Below are 7,188 nucleotides of genomic sequence, written 5' to 3' on the forward strand. Positions count from 1 at the left end.
GAACATACTTGAAGGTTTTCCTTTTTCCATATTGTAATTTGAAATGATCTGCAATGGAAAAGCAATGTACAGCACGCGAACTGAACGTAATTTTGTTTGCAAAAACTCCCAATGACATATACAGTATGTTCTACCTTAAAGAAAGCAGGAGGTTTTCTTTTGATTAATAATACTTATCAGATAGATGTAAGAGAATCAGCAAAAGATACTACTTTGTCCACATGAGCCACACACACTTACACAAAATGTCATCGTCGACGTCAATGTTATTTGTATAGTGCTTTCTAAACAAACAGGGATTGTACCAATGTGCTTTACAGAAATTAAGATCATCACATGGCAAGAATTTTAAGTGTTGGTACAGACACAGTCACTTGCACACAGACCTGCAAAGCCATAAGATGGCTGAAGTTGATAAGTGAACCTCAACTATCTCAATCAGAAAGCATGCAGCAACAGCAATGAAAAAATACATAGACAGATACAGACACACATATATGATGGCTTTCAAGAAACAGGGTAGGATGTTGATCAGATAAGAAATAAACTGCAAGAGAAGGCAAGGGAATAAAAACAAGTTTACATGCATTTTTTTTTAAAAAGCAGTCTAGAGAATCTGTTGATCTTATATGTAATGGCATTTTGTTCCACAGTCTTGGTGCGACGACAATCTACTTATAGGGAACATGTAGAGGTTATTTTAAGGTTAATGACATTTCCATCAGTGATTCTTCTCCATCAGTATGGTGATTTTGTCCACTCTTTGGGGTCTTCTGTTTTTTGACGTTTCATATTTATTGTCTTTTAAAGTTTTGTGGTTATATAAGTTACTAAAAAGTCAAATGTGTTTTTTTTAACTAGTTTCATGTTTCCGGTCACATATTTCGATTGTTTTGTGTCATTTTTTCTTATACAACTTCAGTAGGGTCACATTTTCTGACAAAGCTGTCAGAAATGGAGACCCTGGAACACTTGGTCTCTACCAATCATACATATTAATATGTTCTCGCAAATAAATGTGAAGGGATGACTCAGCAACTCAAAATATTGTGTTTGTCGTTCACCTCTCATTCATCAGACGGATACAGATGGTCTGACAACAGCTGCTGTCACACACTGGTGAACTGCTTCACAGTCTTGGTCGTCCACTGAACCCATACATGAACATGTCTGTGTAAATAAATGAGAGAGGCTGACACAGCCACTGAACAGATGGCTGGGTTTCTCTAACTTATTGGGGTTACATTTTCTGCACATGGGTACCAAATATGCTGGTATGCTGAGTTTTTGACGCCCTAAAGTTTGTTGTATAAAGCATGATTGCTCTGTCATTTTCTTTTTGAATAAGCCCACAGATTCTGTTAACATTCACGGACATTACAACAGAAAAAAAAACATTCTGCCTAATCTGCTGTTACTGGGTATCAATACGCTAAGCCCCGCCCACCAAATCATGCACAAAGCATGCAAGCCAACCATTGTCACTGTTCATGTCGGTTTCATTCAGCTTGTAATGTCAGATGTAAAATACAGAAACACTCATGGCCTTGCCCAAGGGCACCTTGGCAGTGCTCAGGAAGGGAACTGGCATCTGTCCGGTTACCAGACCAGTTTCCAAATTCGCACTTGGACTTGAGCCGGCAACCTTTCGGTTCCCAACCTAAGTCCCTACAGACTGAGCTACTGCCATGTACTCTTGGCTGTCTTTACACTGTGAAGTAATTAATTTCAAATCTGAAGAGTGTGTTGTGACCAAAGTTATTGGTTCCCAAGTTATTATTAAAGGAAGTTTGTCCTCTTGAGTATTCTTGTATGACGTCCACCAAACCAAACTGGAGCATTTTCTGCAGATCACCAAAGCCCTCTTTGTGTGTTAATTGAATCCCCCCAAAATAAAAAACTTCAAAATCCATTTAAATTACTTAAGGGAACATACTGTGTTATCATCATTAAAATATCCCACTGTCACTTACAGGGATCCAAAGCTCCAAAGCTCCTTTGAGGAGTTTTAGCTGGTCCTGAAACATTCTGAAATGATTATGTATGCCACTTTATGAGCTACAAAAGCAAAAGATGCCACCAGCATAGAGACTGACTATTTCTAGACAGTTATTGTTAATGTCTGAAGCCACTGATGCTACCATAGTTGTCAGATGGAGTGATTAACTTCAGATAGAATAAAAAGCCTTTTTTACAGTCTCCATAGCAATTATTCTTTTCATAATACTGTTAAAGAAAGTAGAAAAAAAACTCTGATAAGATGAAATCAATGAATCACTAAGATGTTCTGTGCTTTGTCCACATGAGTCACCAAAACTGACACAACCAAAGTTATTTGGAAGCTTTAAGTTCCCATAATATCCTATTTGTTAAGTTTCTATGTGATCAGAAAATACCCAAATGAAACATCTCTGTGAGGATAAATAAACTTTTACTATATAACCATTAAGACTTGAATACAAACATTTAGATTAAAGGTCACATATTAAGCAAAATGCACTTAACCATGTTGTTCTAACACTCATATGTGTCCGCCTGTCTACAAACCCACCAATTATTAAAAAAAGTCCATCGTCTCCGTCTTTTGCCAGCTCCACTTTTCGGAAAATGTTTGCTCAAAAGGTTGTTTGAAGATTTTCCCTTCATGACATCAGAAAGGGCAGTAACCCCTCCCCCAGGTGGGTGACACTCCCACAGATAGGTGTTTGTTCTGCCCTCTGAGTCTGCCTTTCCAACCTTAAAAAATTGGCATTGTGCAAGAAAGCCTGACCCACCCAAGCCCTCCCAGAGAGGGGCGTGGTCGAACACAGCTCATTTGCATTTAAAGCTACAGACACAGAAACAGCCTGTTCTGAGAAGGGCTGAAATAGAGGGGTTTATAGGCATGATCAAATACAGGATTTTTGGCAAGAAACACAGTTCACAGACATGTGGGGAACTCTGAGACTTATTTAAACTTATTGAAAAGGAGGTCAATGTGGGACCTTTAAAGAAAGGGTGTTCATTCTTGAAAGCTAGTAAGATAAGATACCCACCTCCTACCCTCAGGCTCCAAATGCCACACTCCCAAACACAAATGCATGGGCACCGTAGGATCACAACTCCTCTATAACAGTGGAGAGAGGATCTGAGCACATCGCTTTCAACTTCATTCTACTACGTTTCCTAATATCTCATTCAGCTGCATAAAAAGGCCTATCTTTATCACACTGATTGTAAAATAACAAACATGGCAACAGTAAAACAGCAACTATGGTGTCACTTTTCAGACCCTCATGTGCCCTCAGTTGTTGCTATCGCTGAAAAACTTTATGATTGTTTGCTTCGGTTTGTGCTCTTTTTCTATGCTTCCGTCTTCTTTTCCTCGTCCTGATTAACAGGACCAGCAGTAGCAAAGAGTAATCGTGGCAGTGGTCATTTGATCTGAGTTTTCTCCACCATAACCTGGTAGACATGGAATACATCGAGCAGTGGTAAAGGACTTTGACTGCGGGCTGGTCCACGGCAAAGATAGAGTGTAGACAGAGAGCCAGGGAGGCATTTGATCGGTACTGTCCAATTCAATATCCAACCTCATCAAACATTTTAAACGCACAGTATGTAAATTCAACCACCAAGGGGCTCTCAATCAAACAATAACAAAAAGATGACGTCAAGGCAAGCATGGCAATACGCATCTGGTTACAACTTTAAGATTAAAAATGTATCTGGCTTTGATAACTGTTAATACTGCTAATACTTAACAAAAAACAAGCAAACTTGGGTTAATTTTTTATAAATTTAGATATTTTGATTTAAACATTCTATTAAAATTCTACCTTCAAAGCTGAACATTTGAGACACTGATCAGATCCTCAGTCCCTGCTGCCTCAGTCCCGTGTGTTGTCCTGATTTTCCTAATCAGACCATCTGCTTCCTCGTCCTTGAGACTTCAGTGAACAAAAAGAGTGTCACAAAACCTCAAATTAAAAAGAAAAAATTGCCAGTGGAAATAATCCAGGCAAGAATTACACACGCATTGCAATACATCATTTTAACTAGGATAACTATAGGACAGAACATTGCCTGCCTCCCTCACAGTTTAATTAACTGAAAGCATCAGTTCAGCGAGATGATGCAGATGATCAGTGTACTTTTTGTTCCTGTACCTGCTGTACCTCAACAGCCAATACAAAATATTGCAAAGATACTGCTATTTCCTCTGTGAATGAGTGACAAATGTGACATTTATTTCTGTTGATTCAGTCATATGCTCACTTATCTCAAGAGGAAAATATTTTTAATTACTAAGACTCCAGACTCAATTAACAAGGTTATCAAATGCCTCTCACAGCCCCTGCCTTTCTCTCTTAGAATATATGAGAAGATGAAGCCTCCCCCCCCCACACACACACACACAAACCCGCATCCAACCATTGAATAGGCAAAGTGTACTTGAGAAAATCTTCAAAATAAAACAAAGATACAATTGCTGCATGTTGAGGGGAAAATGCTTAATAGCTCTGCACTTGATTTCAACATTCACCACCAATATTTATCAGCCTTGAAAACCACCATGAGCACTCTTCAAGAGCTGCTGGTGGGATGGAATAATTCTGTCTGGGCTGATTATAGGCTTCACTTTCACTTTCTGGTTTTTGAGTGTTTGCTGTAGAGGAACCAACATAGCCCTGGGGATGATTTCTATGGCTTGGGCAATACATCTCAAAGAAATATTTCAATAATAATAATTACTATCTCACACAGCATGGTTATGGCGTCATCCACTCTTTACTCTTTAGGATGCGATGCAAAGTGTATGTGCTGGATTGCACAATAACTGCTGGTTTCCACAGGCACCGAGTGCGCTGAGTTCCATCTTTGCAGTGGCTTTGATCCTTACATCAGCAGGCATCCTATACCCCACTGGGTGAGTTTCTGAAGCGTAAGCGCTGTGGAGACTATCCATGAGTAGCTGGACATGCAGGTTCACAGGAGAACTACAAGATCACATGAGAATAAAGAGAACAACATGCAAATAAACAGGTTACTTTGCCTTTCTAAGGTGGATTTGTTGTTCGTTTGATTCCTGTTTTATGTAATTTTGATAAAGTGATGGGATACAATCAGGAGTATATTGTGTTGTATTTTGCTCTATGCATTCCTTGAATGACTTCCTTACAACTACAGAAATTTAAAAGCACTCGCAATTTTCCATGACATAACCAAAAACTACAAGATCAAGGTTTATTGACATCTATTGGCTTGGAGAGTGAACGCTGACAGTAGCTTCCTGGGAGAAAGAATATCATGTGCACAGGCTGAAGATCATTCAGAGGTGAACTTTCTGACTTATCAATACCAGCATTATTTTTCCCTGCTTGAGTTAATATTGAATAATCTGGGGATTTGAAATGTGCAGGAAGGAAAACTTTGTGCACAGCCAAGAATAGTAATTTTCATATTTCAAAGCACTGAACAAAACATCAGGCTTCTGCTTAGTTGTCAGAAGGCTTTGTGCTTCAAACCCTTAACTTAATAACTTTCAAACCCCGGAAACCAAGGTGCAGCTCACGCTCGGCAAGCCAATTCCATACAAACAGAGAAGGCTTGATTTCATATCATCGCCATGCTCCACGATCTGTTAGCCAGGACTAGACAGACTGATAGACACGTATGTTGTTAACGACATGCTTCCTTTATGAACTGTTGAGTCTGTCACCTTCAGAGAACTTTAAGCAAAATACCTACAGATTGAAAATGGCTTCAATGTTATTATATGATATGATATGAAATCTGTGAGTTGTTTCCTCTTACAGTGCCACAGCAACACTAAATAATCCATAAATGTGAGTCAGGGGCATGTCCAGAGGAGTGGCAAGGGGTGGCATAGGCCTAGAAATGTGATTGGCCACCCCCAAAATCCTGAACTGATTGGATATATGCCCTGTCAGAAACTTATGTTAAAACCATCTTTTTTTGCAAAGACTGCTGGTATTTCTCTTTACATATCATTGTAGCATATTTTTGTTTGTTGTTACTTTAAATTGTAAATAAAAAACTTTGCATCTCTATTTGATAAGACATACATCTACAAACATACATCTTAGTATTTGTGTCATTAAAAAGTTAGGCTAATGTCGCATCTAATGTAGTACATATGATTGGTTAGGTTAGAAAGGGTAAATAATTGATATTTATTTGTTTGAGTTTGTGTGCACATCACACTTCAGGCCACCCCTGTATACAGTAGGTTAGTGCTACAGTTGGGCCACCCCAGTCAGAAACATCTGAGCACGCCCCTGATGTGAGAGCGAAAAAAAACTTTTTAAGTTACTATACCAACTGACTAGTTACTCTTTTTTTACTAATGCTAATTGAGTAAAAGTAGCTAGATAAACACTCAAGGTCTGTCTATGGCATGAGGTAAGTTGTCTACTGAAATAACAACAATGTTACCATGTGGGATTTTCCTTCAATAGTGATCTCATACATCCAGCCTATTGAGAGCTGAATCAATAAACATATGTTTTCTGTTAACATCATGTCACATATTACATACACATGGTTTCTTTTAGAAATATCAATATGATCTTTGCTTAATGGATAGTTCAGGGTAAGATATGTGGTTTGAAAATAGATATGACAGATATGTATTTCTTTCAACCATGCTTCTTCTGAGAGAATTGAATTTCACCTTTATTTGTGATATTTCTGGGTGTAGAAGTAACTGGAACAAGAGCAAAGCAAGTCCTCTCATTGGGATGACTTTCACTGCACTTCTTGCTGTTACTCCGATAGTTTGGAAGAAGGAGGGACTGAAATATCTAGGTATCAATATAATCTCCCATGTTGAGAACATTTTTGACATAATTGGACCTTAATTGATGGGGAAAAAACTATTGGAGAAGATCTTATTAGATGGGGAACACTTGCATTATCTTTTTGGGGCCGAGCAGAACTAATTTAAATAAATGTATATCCCACACACTGGCCTGAATATTGGTTCAGAGAAATTAACAAGCTGTTTATAATGTTGTTTTGGGGTATAATAAACAAACAAGAATTGGTCTTAACAAAGCATAGGACTAAAGGGGGCTGAAAATATACATATAGTTTAGCCTTTAATGGCAAGTTCCCCTTGCTTTGGGCCAATCATGGACATTGTGAGGCTGAAAGTGGATACGGCTGGAGTCAAATGCAAATATC

This window comes from Labrus mixtus, chromosome 13, assembly GCF_963584025.1.
Source record: "Labrus mixtus chromosome 13, fLabMix1.1, whole genome shotgun sequence".
NCBI classification, from domain to species: Eukaryota; Metazoa; Chordata; class Actinopteri; order Labriformes; family Labridae; genus Labrus; species Labrus mixtus.